General features: G+C 37.3%; 2 long non-coding RNA genes across 5 annotated transcripts in view; one reads left to right on the top strand and one right to left on the bottom strand.

The window, feature by feature from the left end:
* Positions 1-25,528, bottom strand: part of LOC146434033 (uncharacterized) — a 203,911-nt gene that overhangs the window by 104,573 nt on the left and 73,810 nt on the right. The window lies entirely within an intron of this gene.
* The window catches only part of LOC146434034 (uncharacterized), a 58,427-nt gene continuing 53,105 nt past the window's right edge, over positions 20,207-25,528 (top strand). For 3 of the 4 annotated variants that reach the window (XR_014853805.1, XR_014853801.1, XR_014853803.1), the window contains exon 1: positions 20,207-20,626. This is a non-coding gene — a long non-coding RNA (uncharacterized LOC146434034). The remainder of the gene's footprint in view (positions 20,627-25,528) is intronic. The other variant, XR_014853804.1, reaches the window with a different exon arrangement.

A 25,528-nucleotide genomic window follows, 5' to 3' on the forward strand; every position in this document is an offset into this window, starting at 1 on the left:
ATACAGCTAGAGTGAGCAGAGGCTTGGACTGCAACAGCCACCTGCATTTGCTGATTCACCTATTGCTAGCCACACACCAATAAAGTCACTAACACAGTGGCTAGATTTCCAAATTTGTAGTGCTCCTGCGTAATCCCCTCTTGCACTGCCAGCAGCATGCAAAATAAATAAATAAAAAGCTTACCCTGCTTAATGCTAGTCAGATGAAAAAATTATGCAAAGGGGTGGAAGGGCAGAATCAAAGAGATTTAGACTTTGGGTGTTACCTACAATTTCAAAGGTGAACTTTGTAATTTCAATTGTGTTTTAAAATTATTGTTAAGGAAGAAAGCAATCTGCCAGCACATTGCTCTTTGAAGAGGTCCCAGAAAGCACATAAGCATTTGCTCAAAACCTTTACTCACTGCTATCCACATTTCCCATTCCTGTTATGTTTGTTTTGTACCACTCCTCCATTTTTCAGACCTCCCACTTTTCCTCTTTTATGGGTATGAACACTCAGCGTCCTGACGCTTTCTTCCCAGCCATCACCCTTTTCTACAGAGAGGTTTCTCGTTACCTCTGAGGCTCACTCTGCACAGACAGCTCCCATGCTGCCCTCCCCACCCCAGTGCCAGTCAACTGTGCTAAATCCAGACATTCCAGATGCCACAGATACTTGTCCATTACATTATCTCCCTTCAGCCCATCTGCTAAAATCAAATTTGCTGGATCGGGGACGAAACAAATGCTTCCCCTTCCCTGGCCTCTGGTAGCACTAAGCCAGCTTAGGGTCAGTAATAACAACAAAACTTTGAACTCAGGACTTTTGGTTTTGCATGAAGATGCCCAACTCAACAAATTAAATTTAAATGAACAATTGAGCTTTCTTGTCAATTAAATACCGTTACAGTGTTGAAAAATATTTAGAGAAAGCAATCTTTGTACTATTTTAGGACCTAAAAGACCTAATGTTCAAGCCCTAGAATGGAATCAGAACTTGTTAACAAATAAATAGTAGCAGAATTTATCAATGCAGTTATCTTTGTAGTCCTCAATAACCACACTGCTATTTTGTATACACATGTACTGCATACCATCTGCTGATGTTTATTTTAATTCACCAGGAAAGGCCTGTGTTTAAGTTGGAATTTAAGTGACAGAATCAGAACAAAAGAAAAAGGGCAGCAGAATAAACTGAATAAATTCCAAGTCTGACTTGTACAGGCAGACAATATAAAAGCTATAATCTTAGTTTAATCCCCACACTTTTTAAACATAGTAATTACTAGACATCTGCTGGTAACACAGCCTTGCTATTGGATAACCTTAATTACCCTGTAATATTTCCTGACACTCCCCAAAATATGCCCTATGGATAATAATTCATTCACGGTTCAGCCCCATTATTAGCTACTAATTCAAACAATCAAGACAAAGACAACGAACAGATGACCTTGAACAATTACCCACTCACTGAACAGAATTTATTTCATGCTTTTCAAAGACTTTACTGCTTTCCTGGCTTCATGAGCAGCACTCAAAAATTAACAAAACTCAAGCAAGAAAAGAGCTGCAGAATGAAAGGAGATTTGTGGAGGTACCCCAGCTCCCTTAAACATCATTTGCTTGCATTAACAACATAATGCCTTCTGCAATACAGTTCATTTTCTCAGATTAAATAGGGACCTAGACAGACTGCGTGCAAAACCTGATACAATTGTTTTAATAGGCTGGATTTGTAACCTGCTTAATTTTCTAGAAGAAATGTATTGGGAGACCTGGAATTTAAAAAAAAAAAAATGTGTATAATAAATGCAACTCATACAACTGTTGCAGAAGCAGATAAAGTATCATCAACTTCAGTGCTGAAGCAGATGGCTGTGGATGTCTGAGGCTTCTCTTAGGGCTGCCCGGGAAATATTTCAAGTCACAAACCACACTTTGTCCTCATTTGAGCTGCCATAACCTGGTGCCCTTCTTTCTGACCATACAGGTAAAATCAAGTGCAAAAGATGGACCATTATTGCCAAATAAACCTAATCTCTACTACTTTGAGTGATTGCTTATGTTACTCATTCAGAGAAATGAACATGTTGCAATGAACATGAAAGGGGATATGGCCTTTACCATAACCATCATAATCAAATTTTAGACATTTTGTCTTCAGATAAAGGTAAGGAGACAGTATACTGAGGAGTGTAAAAAGGTATTGCCCTGCTCTCTGTAACTCAGGTCATTCCCTCCTTGAGAGTCTATCCAGGAGATCCTTCGCAATCCATGTGGAAGTCAAAGCGTTGAGGTTTAGCTGGAAATGGGACTAGAATTGCTCAACTGCTAGGAAAATAAGGTTGAAGGAAAAGATAGGAAAGAATGATGTTAATTATAATTCAAAGTGAAAAATCAAAGTCAAAATGAAGTCTATGTCTTCTGAAAGGGTCCTGAGAAAGACATCATCATTGTAGGAATATAGTTAAATTCCTTAAATACCTGTAGAAGTGAATGGCAGAAATAAGATTTTTTCAATAAAACCAAAACATAGGGATGCAGAATTTCCCCCTGCCAAAATCAGAACTATGATAAAAAATAGCTTGTAAACACCATCTATTTATATGCACTCATCACAATAACTTTAAAGATAAGATTTTTTTAATGTAAAGTGCATAAGAATGAACAACCTTGAAAAGTTTAGAGCAGGATGTTTAGCCCTAAGTCCAGACAAATAATCTGAAAACCACAGATAAAAGGACAACTGTAGTTCTCCTTGACCTTAAAAGGTATGCAGGGTGCAAATATAAAGCACTCCATGAAAGGTGGAGGGGAAAAAGGAATTTTTTTTCTCCAATGGAAAGCATGAGACTGCAATATCTTCAAAGAAAAATATTTGTGTCAACATAGCTTTACAGACTACTCGAGGCTTCTTGTTGAAAAGTCCTGAGCAATTTTTTTTTATACTTGTGCACTGCCCATCAGAATTTTCTCTTCAAGGATGGCATTGAAGTGTTAGCACATCTCCCTGTAATATTGCACTTTTTCAGCGTAGCCACTGTAAGAGGGAGTTCATTAGGGAACCCTCACTTTGAGACAGAACATTTTTCCAAGTAGCTTTGGAAGCAGTTTCAATAGGAATATACTGAACTATCTTTGGTATAGTCTCTTCTGGTTTCAAAAATTTATTAATTGCATCAACATTCCTCCTTATCTTGTTTTTCTTTGATCATTACATTATCCACAACCCAACATCTGGGTTTTTTATTAGGGAGTAAGCTTTTTCTGTCTAGGACTTTTGTAGAAATTAACATTGGACATTTCCTTTCCAAGACCAAGAGCAGCCTCTCAGGTCATAATCAAACCTCTATGAAACAAATTTTTGATCAAGGCTTTGTAAGAAATGTGTGCTCTGTTTCTGTTTAAAAAATGAGTCATTTAATGGATTGTCAACATAATTTTTTTTTTTGATAAACCAAAAAAATTATATCTTGGCAAGGGTCAGGAATGGCCTTTTCTGATGCATAAATATTAAAATTATTATTTTTGAAGGGAAAGTTTGAAGTACACTTGTTATTAATTTCTATACAGACCAAATTAATGCAACTTGCCTGAAGCTCATGTCCCTGTTCATTCAGGAACTGAAATGTCATCTACAGCAAGATGGTCTTTTCTTCTAATTAATGTGGTCATGAAACAAATGAAATACAATATGCAAATAAGAGCTATGATGACTAAATAATGCTGTCCCTCCAGGAGCAAAACACTCAAAATAAACTAGTTTCATATAGTTGGTTTTGAAAGGCCCATCTGTTAAAACTGAAAGTATTTTGCTTCAATTACATCTGGTTACTAATAGGTACTGTGTTTCAATTATTTCAGGGAAACTTAAAAAGTGGAAGTTTTTGCTAGAGTTTGGGTCCAGAACGAGCTGCATGACTGGGTTATCATGTGTTTAGTCTTAGATCTTGGGCCAAGCTCAAAATTAAATTCACACTTCTCCTCACATCTGAAAAACTGACTAGAAAGTCAATGTTAATCTAGATAACTTCTCTTTATGAATGTTAGACAGCCAAAAGACATACTAAAGATTACATATTTAACCTTATGATTGCTACAAAATGCCAGAAAGCCAACACAAAGAAACCAAACTGAGTTACAGAGTGAAGGTGTCTTACAAAAATATGATTCTAAGAACTATTGTTTTAATTCAGTAGTTCCATTTTCACATAACCTATTTAACCTGCTCTCCTGGAACACACAACAGTGTCTGCCGTGATTACTTCAGAAAATACACATTTACCAAATGAATGTTAGAAACATCAGAGAAGTGAGTAGATTCACTAAGGGGGATTCTATTTCAAGCTTTTCCTTGATCAACTCATGTCAAGAGGAGTTGTCCCTTTTCAGACTGAAGAAGGTCAAGCTGGTTCATAACACCTTCATAGCAGAAAGTAGACCTTCCTCCCTGTTATCCAGTTGGAGTTTTGACAATGGCTCTACAACCAGTTTCACCTACTGGACCCTCCTGGTGTCCTAGAGTCCACTATTTCCTCCCCTTCATTAAAGCTTCATAGAATAGGCCTTATTTAAACTGCAACCCTAAAAGTTTTTATGGCTTTTTAAAAAATATTTTGTTCCAGCGATCCCGGACAAGGTGAAAACAAGTTAAGGTAAGGTGACCATTTCCTCCAGAAAATCCAGAGGTGTGTCCACTTGTCTGACCTGAAGGAAATCAATACTTCCTGGAATGAATCAGGTTCAAGACCTGACATGGAGCTTTCTCCATCATAAGCAATTTTTCTGACCACCAAATTGTTCTTAATTAGTTTTGTCCATTTGGACACATATTTTCCAATAAAATCTCTATCAAAACTCTTAGAGTCCTGTGACAAGTCTTAATGTCAAGCTCTTGCTATTTTCCAGAAACACATAATCTGCTTAATTTGATTTTTCAGATGAGAATATAAAGCCCCTAGCAAAGTTACAGGTACAGAAGGCAGTGTTATTGAAGCAATAAAGAAATCATAATCTGCCTAGGCAAAGATGACATTCTGACAGAGCAGATCTAGCTACAAAGGAGCTGGCCAGAACCAGAAAGAACTTAAGCAGAATAATTTTTTTTCCTCAGTAACACTGTTCAGCAACCAAGGCTTCAGAGCTTCTAAGGCCTAATCCACACAGCCAATGTAGGAACTGAACTTCAATTGCTACCACCTGCTTTTAATTTCTTGGGGTATTTTTTTCCCAGCTCCCCTACACATGAAAGCTTATTTTACTTTCTTAGACTGAATGCTTTTTCCTGCTTATGTTTTCCCTCTCCTTCCTGAAGTCATGACTGCTTTTATCTTCAATGTAGTCAATTCCAAGTCTAAACCAAAGACTTTGTGTACAATGTATTTTTTTAAATTGATAAAACAAACCTGGCTGCTTTTTTCACTTCTCCCTTCTTCTGATACCTTCTTGATGCTACCTAATTACTTCTTCCTCTTTTCTTAGCTTAATCTCTCCTTTCATAATCTGCAAAATTTGTTTGCTATACCCTGTGTACTGTTATTCCTTACTCTTTCTTTTCCTACCTTTACTTTCATGCACTGTCTTCAAAATCCAAATTTGTTTTCAATTGCAAAGATTTAAGGATTTTTTCTCCCCTTAAAATAATACTTTCATTCCTTAGCTTTAGTAGGAAGCAAAATATGTTTCGTTGTTTGAAATAGCAAGGATCATCCCACCTCCTACATGGTGAATACCAACTTGAATCATAGGATCTTCTCTCTCTGAAGCTGAGTGCTAAATCCCTGAAGCATATTTAGAACTCTCATCTTTAGATTTGCCACAGATGTGTTACATCAGTCTGTTTTCTACTTTCTTGCTTGATGGGAAAACTTCTGCATACTGAACATTTGTAATTTTAGTTTACTGCAGTCTGACTTGAAAGAGTTCTCCTGTATAATTTTCACATCTTCTCACTGCAGTATAACCTGTATCTCTGCAAAGCACAGAAGTCATCATTTCCACATTTTTGCTTCATATATTTTCTATGTGAGGTAGAAACTATAACTATGTAAGATGCCACTGATGGTATAAAGAGGAGGTTTTAGCAAAGCCCATGGTTTTTCCATTGCTATGTTGCCCACGGAAGCTCAAACATTGTCTGGCAACTATCCTCAAGGGCAATTGTCTGGCCAACTTAGCAGTGGGCCCCCTGCCATCCTAACAGATGGGCACCAAGTGTAAGTAGCCATAAGACCATATAAGTCCATTTAGTGTGAAACTTGGGGCATAATTCCCAGCCTTGATCACCATATGGCTTTTCCATACAGAGTTTGTGATAAATGGGATGCACAGTGCTAATCTAACTTTGAACATGAGCAGCGTTAAGGAAAATAATAATGATACTAGCTCCCACCATGTGATAAGCAGCAGGTAAATTTGGAATTAGCAGGAGCAGTAGAAGAGTAGGATTATTACACATGAGCATCTTCCCCACACTTTTATTTCTGTTGATCCATTAAGCTTTCCACTCAGCTTCTGAAAAACAAGGAAATGAGCTCCTTCACTCTCCTCCCACTCCTCTACAGGGAAAGAGAATGCAAAACTCTGAAAGCCTTGCCTTCAAGAAAAAAACCTTGGATTGGTTCATAGTCTCATGATTGAGCTTAACCTACATTTCACAGTAAATTCAATATTGAATTCTGCAGGACAGTTTTAGAAGAGAGACTCAGGATTTCATAGTCTCATTTACCATGCACATATTAATGCTTTTTGCTCTCTGTTCTTATTGGACATGGAAAGCATTTCACCTGCCCTCAGCACACATTTTTTCAGAAATATCTGATCTAGTGCTCAAGGAAAAAGGGAAGCCAGTAGAACCTATGTTTGTGGCCATCATCTTTATTGTAAATAATTCCAAGTAGTGCATGCCTTTCTGCCTGTGGATTTTAGTTACTGCAGCAAACTGCATCTGTGTTTGCTAACAGAAGGGATTGAAAACAAACAGTAAGCACTGAAATATGAGCTTAGTTCCAAGCATGTGAATCTTAAAAATTCATACATTGGTTTCAACTATTTTTAGATAGAACTTCTGAGTTTTATTTATTGTCAGCAAAAGATGCTGCTTGTGACCTTTGAAGAGTGAGAAGTCCTGATAGTGTGAGAACTCTGAAGAAATATTTCGTCTAATTTTAAGATTTCAAGTGGTAGGAAATAATATGAAATCGAATTTACCTTGTTATGTTTTTTTTTTCCTTTTCTATCTTACTTTAAGATGGAGTTCATGGTTGATTCACACCACTCTAAAATTATTCCAGGAAAAGGAAAGGAAAAGTCCTGCCTCTCCCATCCCCAGTTACATATTTCTACTGGAAAGAGCAGTGCTGATTTTCAGTGAGACAGGACTTGAGTAGCTCAAGATATTTACAGAACCATTGTCTTAGATTAAAAAAGAGGAAGGCTTAATGCAGTATAAACCAATACAGATTTTGCTGGAAACAGTTCCAGCTGTGCAGCTGAAAGTCCAACACAATATATCTCTGTACTCTTGGCTCCTAAATCTGAGAGAGGAGCACCTTTCATGAATAGATATTTGAATTTGCTTGCTTTCCAAGTGTATTCAAATAATCAACTCTGCTGGCATGAACACTTGCAGAAAGCAAATGTCAAATTTGCTTATGTGAGCTTTTCTGGAAACACAACTTAAGTCTGGCCCTCCAAGAATATTGGTTGAAACATCTATCTAATTAGGAAGAGAGATAACTGACAGGCAGTACTTAATAAGAATCCTGAAGCAAGCATAATAGAGACTCAAACACAGCCATGCTTTTGGTTGAGATATAGGAGCCTTTTCTGAACTAACTTCCTACTTACCTGAAATAAGAAGAGTTAAATTAGTATCTATTTATACATTCATTGTTCAGGCTTCCAATAGCTTGTCACATATACAGTTAGACGTGATTAAAGCCCATTATGTTGATTTCCTCTTAAGAACATTGGATCTTTTAATTTTGTTTTTAACTGCTAACATATAAGTTTGAAGCTGAGTCAGCTTATGTTTCAAAAAATCATGGAATTAACTGGGCAATAGTACATTTTGGCACACCTATGCACTGACAGGAGGCTTCAGTTTATTCACTAGATGAACAGGTGAGTGACACAAACCAAACATACAAAGACAACATGTCCTAGTCACCATCAGAATATAATTAAGAATGAAAAATCCCCTTGGCGATACAGAATTTACCACAAGTATTAGGAGATCAAATTCACAACAGAGAGAACACCTTTGTGCTTCAATTGTGGCTCTGTTAAGAAATGAGTCTAAAAGTTGCACAGCTTCCTGTTTATGGTCTTTCCGGAACTTCTAGGTCTGATTCACTCAATCTATCTCACAAGTATTTGTCTCAGTTGTCAGCCCTGTGAGACTGACCTTAAGTACAAGGCAAAGCATGGGCTGCTTGTGATGAGTGCAACTATAAACACATCCCTGAAAATTGCAGGTGAAATCACCGTTACTCCCTTTCATGATACAATTCACTCCATAACCTGTCCATCGTAAAGCCTCAAATATGCCAAATTCATAATGCAAGAAACAAAGAAAGAGCAAAAGAAAATGGACTTGAAGAAGATGAAGCTAGACAGGGGTGAAGTAAACATAAACAGCAAAAGTGCTCTAATAAGCATTTATCATCCCATAAAAGCAGAAATACTCTACTTTTGATAAAACAAGTTGCAAAAGTTCTCTCTTTAGGTTACAAAGAAAAATATACATTTTCACAAAAAAACAAACCTGCAAAACTCACTACCTACAAGTGATGAGACACACCAAGATCTTCCTTTGTTTAGTGACCCAGATTTTTGTCCGGATATTGAAATTAAAGAGGGTCTTTACGACAACAGGAAAGTGCTTATCAGCCCACTGCTTGTGCTGTACATCACGAGTGTGGGTGAAGGCAAGGCTGTGCACAGATTTCCCCAATGGACAGCTGACTTGCAGAAGTTTCTGATGCTGGCATTTCTAAGAAGAGTGAAAGCCAAATCATTCTTGGCTAAATTTACAGGATTTCAGCTTCCTCCCATTCTCCACTTGGTTGAGGTGTGCACTTCACTGCTGCAGAGGTTGTGATGCAGAGCAACCCAGAAGGGACACAGCCCTCCTTCTGCAGCCTGTTGGTCACCTGCGAACCAGCACACCCCAACACCCTTGTGGCCTCAAATCAGAAATTACAAACACTGACAGAAGTAAATGGTGAAGTATTGGGTGCATTTTAAAAGGAAGTCAGTTCAATTTTGCAGCAGGTGCATTCACAATATTTGCCATATTTTCAGAATGAAGAAGAAACCAACCCTTTCAGAGAAAGCAATACATCTTTGATTGAAATCACATTGCATTCAAAGGGATTAGAAACATTTACATAGTGGTGGTCATGGTAAGAGTCTCAAAACCACCTTATTTCTGCTTGTGTTTGCTGCTGCAGTTTCAACCCATGTCAGCCAAAACAGGAGTATGTTGTGACTTCAACTTTTGGCTGCTGGTAGCTTATAATAGGAATGAAACTTTCTAGGGCTCTTTTGAAAAATTAATATAAAAAATAAAATTCCTTACTGTCTACCTTATAATAAACTGGCAATATTTTAAAATGTGTTAAGATTTTCTCTAATCACTCTTGCTCTAAGGACACAAAATTGAGAAATGACTGCAATAGAAATAATTTTTCTATAGAAAAATTATTTCTGTTTCAACTCTTCTTCTTCCCAAAATATTTTACTTTCTATGGTATCAATAATATGTTCAAAATTGCAAACTGGACAGTGTAGTGACCCTTTCAGATTCCACTTTCATAATCCACAGAATCTTTGTGTTTAATCTTTTGTTAGAAGACCCTGAAGTTCTTTGATGCATGCACATTATTTTCTAGTGATTGCCACCACATGAAAAGGGTGTTAATCCTCTGCTAATTAACAACTTGTTGAGGTCAAAGGGGGTCAGCACTTTACATTTTTGGATTTGGTGAATTTTTTGTTCATTGGTACTTCTTGTTCTCATAAATTCAGGTATTCTGTAATTTTGTTCCATACTGATGATAGCATCCTCTTGCCCTCTTAGCCCAGCAAGAACATACTAAAAGCTTTTGGTTTGACATGAGAATCAGTTTGCTTGTATTTTTCTACTCTACAAGTCCTTTCACTACAAAGACTGTTGCTTCATGCAGTTTAGGTGGTTTATCTAGACAGGAGATGGAGTTCCCACTGTTTTGATAGTCATACTTCATGTTAATAAAAATAATACAATACTTCTAAAAATTGTTTAAAGATTACAAAAGCTATAAAACCCAATTCTTATTGATGGGGAAGAGATTATCTTGCCACTTTTATTTATTCAGTAAGTATTTTAAAATATGTATATACACACATATTTGTTTCTATAAGTATTTCTTCATTGCCTTATTAATCTGAAAAGTAGCTTCACTAACTCCAGACAATTTTGACTTCTCTGCTGAAATACAATTATGCTGCCTTTTCTGTGTCTGTTCTTAAAATGGTTCTGCGACTTGAACAAAAGCAGGTAGCAAGACAGTAGATGTTTTGTTTTGCATTTATTTCCTACAAACTGGAAAAGGTGCATGAGAAAAGGCATCACAGAAACAGAGAAACACAACTTGATGGGGTTGGCAGAGACGGAAGGAAAAAATGCAAGGGCACCGAACCTGTCCGTATTCATACAGTAATTAAGACAGGTCTAGCCTTAGTAATCCTGCCAGCGAGTTCCACACTTTTATGACACATTGTATGAAAAAGCCCTTTCTTTCATAACAAATGAATCTGCTCTATCTTTTTCTAATCTCTTCAGTTCAAGCTGAATCATCCTTTGTGAGAGGCAAGGAACGCAGGCATTCCCAATCTCTCTCCTGCAAGCTTCAGTACTTTGCAACTGTTTCTTGTCATGACCCATTTTAATTATAATTTCTTAAACCATCTATCATAACCTTGGCAGTTTCCTTCACCCAAACAAACACCCTACATTTACTTGACAGCTTACATCACCATTTGAACAACTGATATTTTTAAAATACCCTAAAAGGATGAGTAAATTCTCTGATAACACTGTTTCTTAGTCTAGTTTAAAATTAAAAGAAACTGCTTAGAAAGAAAATCACCACTGTATAATTTTAATCATAATTTCATCAAAAATTCTTTTAAAAAGTACAAAACCACCTAAACTGAAGGGCAGACTGAGCCACACCTGTGAAGACACTGTGACTAATTCCATGTTACATAAACAGTACCTCTCAGGCTGCACTGTATGGATGAGACCATTAGGACAGCTCACAAAGAGAAGTGAGTGATCTTACCCTTTGGAATCTTGATTAAAGAAAAAAAAAATATTGTTTGGTCTAAAATGATTCTGTTTTCTGAAGCTCAGTAAATCCTCAGCACAACAGAGGGGGTTCATGGTCCAGGATGTGGGGGTTTTTTTTGCTGGTTTTTTTTGACAAACAAAATACCTCCAGGGTGCTGAAGTTGTGCAGCTCTTACTCAGCCAGGGAGGGCTCAGGGTTTCCCTGAGGTGCCCTCACCAAATGCATACCTTTGGCTCCTGTTACAACAAGGCACTGATTATCTCCAGAATCATTTTTAAATGGCTTTGACTGCTGAAATGAAGCAACTTCTGACATTTCACTTACACATATATTGTGTTAAAGTGAAAAGAGCTGTAGAAAGAACACTTGCCTTTCTTTTCATTATTCCCGTTTCAGAACTTGATTAAAGAATTTTGCCTTTTTATTAAATTATTAAGACCACTTATTCATTCTGCTATTAATTTGTAGTAATAGATTTCCATGCAGATAAACTAGTAATTCACTTGAAATTCTATTCTTTCCTTAACATATTAAGCAAGGAATTTGAGTGTAAATATTGCCATTAAAACAGTGTTATAATTTCAGCATTTGAAGCAGTTTCATTACTTGAGGAATTGGATTATTTAGATGAAGTTAAATTAGGCCACAAGAAAATATACTTTTTAAAAAGATGATGACCTAAATGGTGAATTGTGACAGCAGCCAAGTAAATAACTTAACAAGAAAAAGCTTTGCAGAATATTGATTTAATGCATCACTTAAGCAACAGAATATCTCAAACCCGCATTATCCATGCTCTATTTCCCTGTACCTTGGACAGTTTATCTATTCACCTCTCTCAAAGGAACAAGCACATATTTCTACATGGATTGTTTGCCTATGATGTACAGTTTTTAACTCTAAAATAAAATTAATCTTTAGAATAACTCTACTTTTGTGAAAGATACTAGTTTATAGAAATTTTAGCATAATGGAATTTAAAAGTTACAGAAATTTAACCAAGATAGATTAATTATCATCTTTGCTCTGTGAAAATACATCACTGCAAAAAAAAAAAAAAATCACTATTTTAAAGGACTCTAAACTGCATATCAACTTCATTGCAGAGTTTCTAAAACAGCATTAAAAATGCCAAAAATCTGATATAAAATCACACTGATTTTAAATTATATCTTGAGATGTTACAGTCAGGACAAAGGCTATAAACGTAGTGCTGTCTCTGAGAAGGAGAGAGAAAAAGCAAGAAAAGGTACTGGGGTTTTGTTTGGGACTTTTTTTCCCCTCCTTTTGAAGAAATGAGTGAAAGAACCTAATTTTTTTATAACAGCCTGTTTTATTACCCAAAGTAAAATCTGGTGTTGCGAAGACTATTTCAGCTAAAATTAGACTTGATCAGTGTTACACCATTTAATATGCATGAATGACATCCTGATGGATAGAGAGGCATCGGATGTGAATTCTCTGATTTCCTCTCTGAGGCTGCAGAGCTGGAGCTGCTGCTGCCTGACTCCATGTCCCCCAGCTGCCACGGCAGGTTCTGCACGTAGACTGCCCTGTTCCTGCAGCACACGCTCAAACTGTTCTACCAGGGTCCTACAAGAATTATGAATATTCTGAATGAGGATCTTCCCTACATGCCTGTCCTCAGGAAACACTCAAACCACTTTTTCTCCAATACCTTTGATTTTGCCTCATTAAACACTCAATTTTATGGGGCTAAGAGTACCCGTGCCACTCAGCAGGGTGACAGGAGCCCAAACAAAAATGTGATTTTCATGGCATTTTTGCAAAAACATGGACAGTCAGAACACTGTCCCCAGCATAATCACTTTTTAATCACATCTTCAGTAATTGCCATCACTGTTACTTACTCTCAAAGATACCTTGCCAGAGCCCAGCAAAATATATGGAAGTAAATTCACTACAGGGGAAATGAACCAGAGCTTAACTCCTTTTCAGCAACACCTATTTCACCACTAAAAAAAGAACTGCTTTTATAATTTTCAGGTCTCTTCTCAGTCTTAGAGGAGGTGGCCACAAGGTCTCACTGATTTCCCTGCCTCCCTCCACGCTGTGGTAAAAAGCTCCCAAGCTATTTGCAGTCTACACTTTGTAATATCTGCAAAGCAGATTTAAGGAATTACAGAAGTTACCTCCTGGCCAGTTTTATTTATCTTTTACAGCTAGAGGAGGTTATAAGAGCATTGTTGGAGCCTATTTGACCACCCTTTGCGATCTCTCCAGCTGAGCAAGGCAGGGAATAAGACTCATCTGTTCACCTCATGTCGATTTGTCATTTGACATATGTGTCAGAGCAACACCCTCTAAGAGCAGACACTTTGATGCCACAGCAGCTTTATCTCTGTCAGGACTAGAGCTGGGTGGACTATTTACTGGGAATAATTTATTCAGCAGATTTCACCCTTTCTTCAGTTTAAGAGTTCTCTATACATGTTCTAATTAGAAGAGATAATTGGCTTAATACTCAAGCACTCCATTCTTACTTGTTCTCTTTGTCCAGAGGTGTCCTGAATGAAGGCAGGGTGAAATCCTTGTGCCACTTAAGACACTGAAACCCACTCTTCTCCTTGATTTCACTAAGGTCAGGATCTCAGTCAAGGTCCCTCAAGCAAGAAACCTCCAGTTTAGATTGTGATATATCACAAATGAGATCCATAATCAAACAGTGGGAAGGAGAAAATGACACAGAGTGAGAGATGGAGTAATAGGATATTTAGATATCATCATGATGGCTCTGTTTAAAAAAAAAGAAAAAAAAAAGGCATAAAAAAAGCACAGTGGAGATTATTTAAAGCAGGATGACATGCAAGAGGGCTCAGGGTAGGATTTTATTGCCCTACAAGGATCAGACAAATACACAAACATACTTTTGCAGCCGGAATTATTTGAACAAGTGTAGTTTGCATTGACTTCCTCCCTCTGCCTCCACACTTTTGTCCCCTCTGTCTACACCTTGTTCATTAACCAACATCAAAACCTTCCTGGTAAATGAATTCTTTGCTCTGTAGTGTATAAGAAATTCATTCATCAATACCAAATATATAATTAAAGATAAAATGTCATTACTGGAGTAGCAGTTCTGTTCGACTACATAATAATTTATTTCTGAAAGCATCTCTACCCTGCATGCACCTAGCAAGGATCAGAGCCTGAAGGCAGTATTGAACTATATTCTCTGAAATGCCTAGTGTTTTGCTAGCAATTTCAAACTCCTCTGTTCTTCAACATTCACTCACTAAACTATGCTGCTTAAATTATTAAATCCTCTTAATTTAAATTTTCATAAGCTACCAGAAGAAAAATGTGCTTCCTTAAAGTAACAGGTCTGGCTTCTTGCAAGAAAAAATACGGTATTATGATTGCTTTTATGCAGCATTAACATCCTTTAAGAAAACAACAAAATAAATTATTTCATTAAGGAGTAAAATATGGAAGACAGATGGTTAAAAAAAAAAAAATCCTTTTGAAACTGTCCTGGTTTAGGACCACCCAAAACTGGAATAGAAATGGTGCAAACTATCTACTACTTTAATCCATAAAAGACTGAGATATCAGACAAGAATGATGAATTAAAAAATGGGATATCTCATTAGATCAAAATTATTGAAAAAGAAGAAAAATAATCTACAATATTTATTCTACTGGTCCACAAACAATCTATTACTTTGAAAAATTGGGAATATATTTTTACTTTAATATATTTGTACTGAAAAAGATGTTGCAACTGCTATTGGCTTGTGTCCTAGTGATGCTTTAATCTCCTCTGAGATTCTGCAGTTCTGTTGCAGACAGTGCTGTAGGGGTGGGACAATGGAGAGAATGCACTAATCTTGTGTGAATTCATACAGTGTGAAATACTTAAACATTCCTCTATTTTCTCTGTGAAGAGAGAGATGATTTAGCCCAGGGAAAGTAGATTCAATAATAAAAAATATTCAAAATTAGATCACTTAGTATTTCTACATTGGAAACATGAACTGCTAAGTAGTATCATTCTTTACCAAATACTGGATTGCACAAAATTTGGTAAGTTTTATATTTTGAAGCCAATCTTTAGAAGGAAATTGAAATACAAAGTGCCAGTTGCAGACATCTATAAGGAAATGACAGTTTTATAGATAATTTATAAAATATATATGTTTATGCATTACTCTAGGTTAATTGGGGTTGAAAGAACTTGTATCTGAAACCAGAAAAAGCTGCATAACCTTGTACGAGTAGTCTGAAGAAAAAAAGTCCTGTTATGATCACCAAGTCTAACTGCCCCTATAAAGCCTTCATTTTTTAGGGTGAAAACTGAGCCAGCTGAGTTTCAGACAAGTGTCTTTTAGGGGAAATAAGTTGTTTATACCGAAGGGCTTAAGAGAACATGTGAATAAAGAAAAGGGAAAAAATCAAAGGATTAAAAAAAAATGAGGAAATGACCCAGGAATAGAAAAGCATTATTTAAAAGGAATTACCAGACTTTCTGGAATACACAGTTATTAAATAGAAACTGTTAAACTAAGTTCCATTTTCAGGTTTATCTGATCAAAAGCATGGTTGGTTCTAGTTTTATTAATCAAATCTTTCTGGATAGCCTAATTCTACTGTGATCTAATTGTAACCATGTTTTAACAGACTTGTGTCACTCAAATTCATCTGAGCTATACTGCAGTTACCAACCCACTGTTTAAATAACATTTCGTTTTATCTAGAAATTTTCTCCTACAAATGCAGTTTTTAGCACAGTATTTTAATTTTCACTTGAATAAATGTGTAAAAATTTTAGAAATCAATTAGCTAAAAATCCTGTATTTTTTTCCTATTGTATTAAGTTCACCTGAATGAGTTCTGAATTTGTAACTAAAAGCCCTGTAACCAAAATCAGGTGCATAAATACAAAACAACTATGAGCTCAACATATGCATGAATTCCAGTATGTAGATCAAGAGGGTTTTTTGGTAGTGGTTAAATTAGAGCCATATTAACTAAGCTACCAACCAAAAGTTGTTTCTAAAGAGACAGAAGACTTGCAGAAGAAAGTTCTTCTGACTTTCACTAGTAAGGGGATACCAGCTTCCTCTCTGGCTGTTGAAAATCTTCCCAGTATCTCATGTGGTTTCATTCACTTCTACATAAATAGTTAGAGGAGACCAAGGAATAAGACTCAGTCAGAAAAAACAAAAGCAAAACACCCATGCCCCAAAAGCCACACAAAATCCGTTATGATATTAACAGCTAAACTCATGATTTGGCTTTGTGTAAATGGTAGATACTGCAGCCTGGCCAGCTGGGTCACACAGAGCTGAGATGATTGGCTCAGACAACATTTCAGCTATTTTCACCCCTCCTGGTGCAAGAGATGACAAACCTTCATTCACAACCCTCTTGTTCCAGACGCATTTGAAAACTCCTCGTGTTAGCTCAGGGCTGTTCCTAAGCAGGGTATACAACCCTTTCCAGAATATGTGCACACACTGCACATGCATATTTCCAGGCTCTGGTAATTCCTCCCCACGAAATAGCTGTTGGGTGCCCTTCATCCACTTGCTCTCCCCTCAACGACTTTCAGTGTTCTTCTCTGCCTTTTTCAGGCTTCTCCCATATCTCCTGGGGTATTTTTTTTTTGACTGATTTCTTTGCTTATGCACTACCAACCTCAGGGGATTTTACTAGCAGTGACTAATATAAGCTCGAAACTTTAGCAAATACCACCTACTGCTGAATTATAAAAAGCAAAGGTGTATAGAACAGCAAAAATTCTCTGGCATAGTTGTAAGCAAATACACAGTCCAGAAAGTTCAATTATTTTCCACTGAAAGAAAAATGCAAAGGCTTAAAAATGCAGGGCAACATGAAATCTGCATCATATGCAGGATGGGACTGCATTTGATTTCCTAAAGAAACAGTCAAAATATTTTCAGAAGTATCCACACAACACATCAACATGCAAACTGCATAAGTGCCTTTATGCTAAGTGTTTCTGAAATGAACTTATCTGAATTTTTGATTTTTGTCATTCTAAATGTTGTGTGCACTACTAAGAAGAAACCAATCTGCTCCTCCTCCCAAGTAGTCATTGAGCTTATAGTTCCACATAAAAAAAAAAAAAAAAAAATCAATAATTGTTTTTAAAAGTTATTTGGGAATGCAGCCTATACAAGATGTTCAAGACCACTCTACTTTTACCCACCCTCACACCAACCATATGCTCTCTAATACTTCCAAAGAATGAAAATGCTGCTTTACTAACAATAATTTCTAACTTCAGTCATTTCTTTTCTTTCCTTGAGTTCTTGGCTAGGGAATCTTGAAAATTCTTGGGAACAGGATCTCTATTAGACAGGAGTTAAGCATCTCTACCAATCTTTAGGGGAAAAAGCTGCAACACCAAAAAACACTAACCCAAACCCAGAAATGAAGATCTGTTGTGTTAAAGGATGAAGTCAGAGAGGACCACAGAGCAGTAACAGAATGATATCCAGACTCTGACAGCCCAGTTCCTCCAGCAACATCTTATCTCACATGTTAAACGTCATCACATTGGCAGAATTTGCAAAGAAACCTTTTTTTCCACACTGTGATATTATTATGATGCTCTTATTCTTTGTCTCTTACAACTATGAGCTCTCCTTTGGTAACAATAATGGCAAAAGAAGTAGTTTATCATTCAAAGAAAGTGAATGTGATGTAGCCTAAATCTTCATTTTGCTTTCTCTTCAATGGATATGATAGGGAGAACAAAATGTCCATGTAGATGTACAAATACATACAAAGATGCACTTCTCGCTCTGGAGGCAATAGTGATGCAAAGTATGACTTTGGACTCCAAAATACTATGAGTCACAGAAACATCTGCTTGTATCACCTAAGTCTTTGATTCATGGCTCAAGAAATGCAGGTAAATAAAATTGCTCCAGAGCCCCCGGATTTTCCAGAAATCCACTCATGACTTGTTTGAGGAAAGAGCTAAACAATAATAAATGAACTCAGTTGTTTATTCCCTCTCTTTAAACAGCTTTTCAGCATTGTAAAATCAGAAACTGACATTCATGAAAAAGATGTATTTAAGACCATGTATTGGTCTTAAAACCAAAGAGTTTACTGCTCTCCAGAGTAAGGTTTCTTTTATTAGTATTTCTTCCCTCTTTAACTGAATTAAACAACAACAACAAAAAAGCAACCAAAATTATGAAGACCACCAGCGCAGTGAAAAAAAGAAAATGTCTCCCAGGGTTTTCAGTTCTCTTCCCTCAGTGTTCTGGAGTCCAGATGTGGAAAGCCTAGTGGAGCTGAAAACATTTTTGGAGGGTGGAGAGAAAGTTTTGATGCTACTGCTGTAGCCTTATGTTATCCAAACCAGACAATTATATTTCTTCATGAAGATTAAAAAGCCAAACAACAACAGCCACCAAACCACACCTTTTATATATTGTTACTAAACATTGTTTTTAAGTGAGCCTGCTGAAAAAAGCACACTCTGCATCTTCTAAGACCTTAGAAACAAAGGTCTTTACAAGGCCTTCTTAACTCAGAGTATTTACTGTTTTCATCTTCTTTGAAATTCTGTTTGTCAGGTGTGTCAGTTTATTTTTAAGAGATGCATTTTTGCTGCTCACATATCAAGCAAACACGTATTGATTTGCTGCAGCCATACCAGGTCACAGGATATGGAGGAATGTTCCCATATCTTATGCAGCTACACCTGGAATATGGTGTTCAGCTAAGTGATGACAAGGGTGGTCAGTGAGGTGATGATAAAAGTCTATAAATAGCTTAAGAGGGTGAACTCTGAAGAGGAAGAAGCACTGGTTTAAGGTGGACTGAATGAGCTTGACTGGTAGAAATAAAAAGATGCCCTGACAGCCAGAGCCAGGCATAAGCTGCTAAATAGGATCTTGTACACAGTACAATTGCCAGCAGAGCAGTCTGGGCTTGGCCTTGCATACACCACAGACATATAATGAATTTACTATTCCAGATTAATTATTCTGGGAAATTTCCAAGCATATTTAAGCACTTCAACTGCTAAATTAGGCCCCAAGTCCAACAGGAGTCACATGCTGGGTGTATTTAGAACTACACTAGACATGGCCCTGGAAACATATAATCTGCCCAGAGAGGAAGATGCACACAATCCCTGCAAATCTGTCATACCTCTGTTTTCTGTAGTTCTAGGAAAACATACATGTTGGATTTGGGAAAGGTCTTTTTAATAAGGGTTAATTGGAGAAGTATGTCACACATGACTGAGTACCGTTTCAAATTACTTCTCACGCTGGCATAACTAAATCAGACAAATGACAGAATACCAAAATAGGGAATAGTCAATCTTCTTCCCTCCTACTTAATCTTTATAGCTTCATTATTCTCAAATATCAGAATTATAGATTTTCTGGGATTAGTTGCTTCTTTCAAAATATTACTAAGACCGTACCATAACAATCCTCAGAGACCCAATAGTTCTCTAAAATCTTTCTTCTCTTGTCAAATTATTATTAGTCTATGCTTTTGAACTGCTGGATTAATTTACCTGGCTTATGTGACACAAAAGTTCTGGATAAATGATCCTGACATAACCCTTTCTGAGCTTTAAAAATATATATATATATCTGTAAAAGGAAAAATAACTACAGTTTTGCAAGCTAGATTAGTTATTCCCATGAAAATCACTGTGCTGTCTGTAACAGCATTACTCTAAAAGTCAGGTCTCTATCCCCGAACCCAAAAAAGTCACTTCAGTTTCTCTCTGCTGCCCAAGCTTACTGCAAGCATTTCCTGACACTGAGAACGCAGGCAGAAAAAGGAAAAACGTCGACTTGAGAAAAGCACAGCTTCCAATCCCCACCCACCAGCTTCAGTCAAAGGGATGACTTCAGTCCCTTTCTTAACTAATCCTGTCACTGTAAAATCCTACAGTCATTCTTCCAACATAAAGGGAAAACGGACTCACTAGGAGGACCTAGACTCTTTCAGCTTGAACTGTTAACCAATGGTGGAAATGCAAGAATGCTGAAGTTGTGCCTTCAGAGCCAATAGAGTGGATTTGTGTGTCCCACATGACTGTGTTTCCCCTGTCTTTCACATGGGCAGTATTTAGTTCAATTCAGAACTGCAGATAGTATAGCGTGCAGAGCAGCAATGGGATGTCTGAGCACAAGTGGCTGACTTCCAGGCGACTTCAGGAAGCACATTTGTACATTTCTCCTGAATTAAACTGGGATTCTGCACCCTTGACATTCTCCAAGCCTCCTTGTCTCTGCAGAAGGAGACAGCGACCTGCACAGCACAACAAAACTGTGAGTACGGGCTCTATTTATTTTTATTTTCACCCAGAAAAGCAAATCTCTTAAAAGTGACAAAATGCTTTGTGCACTAAATCAACGATTACTTTTCCCATAAGACGAACAAGTATCTAAAATGTTATTCAAATTTAGAAATATTTCTTGCATGCTTCAATAAAAGAAAGAGAAAGAAAAGAAAGAAAAAGCGAGTTATCCTCCAGGGCAGTGCCTGCATGCACGCTGCATGACACACTGCTTCCTGACATAGCCAGCGTGCTGCTTTGTTCATAAAGAAAAACAAAGACAAAAAGCCCTACACACGTATGTTGTTCACTTTTATTTGTACTCTGTGTCTAATCAGGCCTGATCTGTCCCCAAGGGGAAAACATAAAGGCAAACTTTAACTCCGCCAGCAAGGGCAGCCCAGACTTTCCAGACATCTGACAGTTATTATAATTAGCTATGAAAGACAGCGAAGACACTTTGGGGCAAATAGCTCTTAGATTTGGAACAATGAAGTCGAGCAAGGTTCCCATCCCACCCCTTCCACGGGGGGAGGGGGAGAGGCAAGGCAACGGGGGGAGTGTTAGGAAAGGGTTATGGCTGGACTGAAACACACAACTACTATAATATCTGGACTGGCTCAGCGTGAGGAGAGGCTTTTTGATAAGCAACTTTACCTCTAGATTGTGGCTTGCATTCACTCGGATTCCCGGTGGGGTGGGAAAGGGTGTGGGGCTCTTCACGGTATAACGTCAGAAGGTCGGGGTGCAGGGGGCAGCGGGGATGAAGGGGGCAGAAAGAAGAGAATATCCATAGCGAGGGACATTGAAATTGTTTCCCAGAGCTTTACTGGCCAGATCTCCTTAAGCCCAAGTTGCTTTCTGGGCAAGATTTATGAGAGTTCTCAAACAGAAGCAACAGACAAAGCAGCGCTTTTTTTCTTCTTCCCCGGAAAAGAAATTGAACCCAAATGAATAACCGTATAACAAACAGCACTGATTTCTATTTTTGCTCTTTTTTTCTCCCCACATGCGCCTAAGACCTTTAATAAGGTTTTCCCCCCCCCGCCTGCACGATCCTTCCAACCCCCCCTTCCCTACCAAAAGTTAGATTCTGAAAACTACGATCAGAAGGGAAAAAGCTAAGACAATAGAAATCTGACTCGGTCCTGGCTGGGCTGGATCTCTAATAATGCATGAAGTGAAAACAGTTTCTAACCGAAAGATGAGCAGACTTCTTAAAAAAAAAAAAAAATTAAGTGCAATAAGGAGAAATTGTTGAAAGACTCCAGACGCTACTAATTATGGCTTAAATAAATCTTCCTGGACAGATGTTTGCTTGCTCCCACTGCAGGGAAAGGAACGTTAAAAGAAGCATTTTTTAAAAAAGGATTTGACGTGAATCTCCTACATATGATTTTTTTTTTTTTGTAAATACACCATTTTATTCTTTGTCTGCCCTCCTGTTATCTCCCCCTCCCCCAACCGCCGCCCACTGTGAGCTGAGACACCTGAAGGCTAGACACAATGATCAACAGAGCACTGCGCTCGCCTGTCTGGATTCCAGCCAGATTTTTTTTTTTTTCCCTTCCACAATCAAGGAGCCTGCATGCAATGCACGGCAAGCCCCTTGCTCTGCTATGTGCAGATCAGACAGAAGTCTGAACCGTGCTGCAGAAAAGATTAAAGACAAACACAAGCCTTTCCTCCTTATGTCGGCCAGGCTCAGTTTCAACTTTGTTATGATTCGCAAAAAAAATACAAAATAAGAAACTTTGTAAACATATATACACATTATTGTCCAAAACATATGCACATGCACACACACTTTCCAACACAGTGTAACTAAGGACATCCAGTGTTTCCCATTTTACTGTGATTTCTACTCTAGCTTTACAGTCAATGCAGTATTTTATGTTAAGTTCATGCATCACTTACATAATTGCTGTGTAGCTCTCAAACACTATGTACGGATTTTGTATGCGCATATGATAAATTACATAAAGGCAAATAGCTACTGTACAGATAGCATAGCTGAATGCCGATCAAACCGATATATTAGGAAATATTTGGGTTAAGAGAGATTAGCAAGAGCTGCTCGACAGTTCTACGGTAGTTTTAAACAAGGCAGCAGCGAAGTGCTTTGTAAGTAGGTTGTTTTCAAAGCGAACAGGGGAGTGTGGCAGGGGGCTGAGCTGGCCCTGCAAGCCCTGGCCTTGCTGTTGCCACAGCCCAGAGAAATGCCAAGTGGCCCAGTGTCATCTGGCCAGAAAGTTGGTCTTGGGAATGCAGGACTCCCCGAAATAGTTGCTCTCCATTTGGTGTGGCTATGGGTGGGGTTAGCAGAGACATACAGGGGAAAGGCAGATTCAAAGCATGTATTCTATTTAATTTTTAAACGTATGCTGCGTGGACCTATTTTCTAAATTCTTTGGAATTTCATTGTCTTGTGGTACAAATTATGGTGTGATACACATGATGACTGAAGTTTGCTTTTCAATATGAACTTTGTATAAAAAAGACCTATAAGAAAATACATTTTTTAAACACACAACTACATACACGTACATTCAGTGCTTTTAATTTTTTCCCTGAAAAGGCTTAAATTATATTTTACTCACTCTAACAGGTATCTTAATGCAAAGATAAGATTTTTTTTTAGTTTTTTTCTGCAATATCGCTTATATACACTATTAGAAAAGGAACCCAACATAAGTATCCCATAAATTTAATCTTAGAAAAAAAACAAAAAGAAACTTCCTTTCCAAATAGTAGTGGAGACATGCAAACAAAAGGTTGCATGGAGTGGCAGCAATATCCACAGCAAATTAAAAATTCCTGAATAGAGATTTCAGAAAAATTAAGTGAATGAATCAAGAGCTGTGATCAAATTTGTATATCCTGCATTTTAATTTTTTTGTAAATAAGGCATTTAATTATTTTCTAAAGGAACACTTTATGTACCTTACATGAAATATACAAGCAAACTCTACACAATGTATGAGAAGTATATATTCATAAATTTCTTGTTCAATAGGATGAAGATGATAATTTCCTTTCTACTTTTCCTGGCTTATTATGTTTCAAAACAAAATTGGTCACTTGTTTCAAAAAATGTATTTTGAAATAATGTCTGAAATAAATTATGAAGTGCTCACTTTCTTTTTCTTAAGGTAATTACAAGGCAATCATATTTTTATCCTTTCCTAAAAGCTGAAATCCTATGCAAATCAATTCCTCTAAACTTCAGAAGTGATTTACACACTACCTTGTCTTAGAAGGGTATTACAACTGGCAATTTATGCAAAGTTTGCCAGTGCAAAATAATATCTAATCACATAGGAGATAAGCAGTAAGCCAGAGAATATGAATACAGGGTCCTTGTGTCCATATTTAGTTCAACACTCTCCCCTTCTCCCAGTAAGGTCTCTTGGGTTTTGTCAGTGCTGGGTACAACAGCTCGCACTAGAGTAGAGAGACCTGAGCAGTGTTGCTTTAAAAATGGCATTATCGTCCTGTCATTGCTGTCCAGGCACCTGAGATTTGGAGAGATGTGTTTTAGTTTTTTATAAGAAGAATTTATTTACCCCATGTGAAAATTGCTGACCTCTGTTTTTTTTTGCTGACTTCTTTAAACTTATTAATAGTTGAGGCTGAAATAATGTAATCATGGAAGCTCGTGCATATATATGACTCAATTCCTTAAAAAGTTGGTATCTATTATCTTGTCTCCTAGCCTATGGCCTACAGTTGGTTGCTCAAATTCCATAGTGCTACTCACACAAACTTCAAGTTCTAATTTCCTTTTTTAAACTCTCCTCTCTCCTCTTCCCCCCATGCTTCCTGTTGCATCGGCTTGTTTGAGCCTTTCCTAGTTCAAGCAGAAGTGTGTGTTTTAGTCGTAGGAATAAAGCGCTCAGACTAACCTCCAAAATTTTCAAAAGACTGGTAGTTTCACTTATACCTCTACAGAGCTGAAGTAACTTGAGAACCTACCAGAAACAGACAATCTCAATAAGGTAATGGGGTCAAATGACCTCATGCATTACAGATAGGAAGAGAACTGCATATTGCATTTTTACAGCTAAAAAGCACAGGGTGTTTTAATGTAAACAGATTTCTGGTTGATATTTTAGCAAACTCTTGCAAAGCTCAAACTAGAGCAGAGTCAAAATTACTTTCAGCATGGTACAGTTAGACCAGATGGCCACGTGTTCTTTTCTTATTTAGATGAGACTTTTCCTTTCAATAACATCTTTCTTCCTGACCTGCTTAAAAATTCCAGCGAATGAAATCAGCACAGGATTTTCAATTCTAATTGACCATGTGCAGAGGAAAGGCCAGTAGAGAAATCAGTAGGACTATTGTAAGGCACACTGCATCAATCTCTCCTTTGTCCTGAATCTTTTCTAGTATGAGCTAAAATAATTAAGAATATTTAATTTATATTATTTGTACAGCAGCAAGTCTAGTAGCATTCAGGCAAAAATCATCGCAAGTTCCTCCTTTAGAAATGGTTGAACAAGGAATATGTATGTCTATCAGACACCAGACAAGCAGGTACTTGGCATCATTTAATGGCCAAATATTAAAAAAATTAAAAAAAAAAAAAAGAAACTCCACAAAAACACTCAGAAAACTAGAAACGAACCTCCCAAAACAAACTCAAGCAAAGAATGACCAAAAAGACTGAAAGGTGTGGCTGAATTAAAGCATGAACTGCTTTACCTTTTCTAATGAAGGCCAAAGATTTGAAAGATGGCACTTAAAGAAATTTTTCAAAAGCATATTTTAGAAGAGTCAGAAAAAGATATTTTTCCACTGTCCAAAATATTCACCCTTAAAACACCTGTAATATTCCAATGCTATTAATTTGCCTACATAGATTTTACCCACATGCATGCCACCCACACTG

The sequence above is a fragment of the Lichenostomus cassidix genome, chromosome 8 (assembly GCF_008360975.1).
Source record: "Lichenostomus cassidix isolate B80296 chromosome 8, HeHo_3.0, whole genome shotgun sequence".
Taxonomy (NCBI): Eukaryota; Metazoa; Chordata; class Aves; order Passeriformes; family Meliphagidae; genus Lichenostomus; species Lichenostomus cassidix.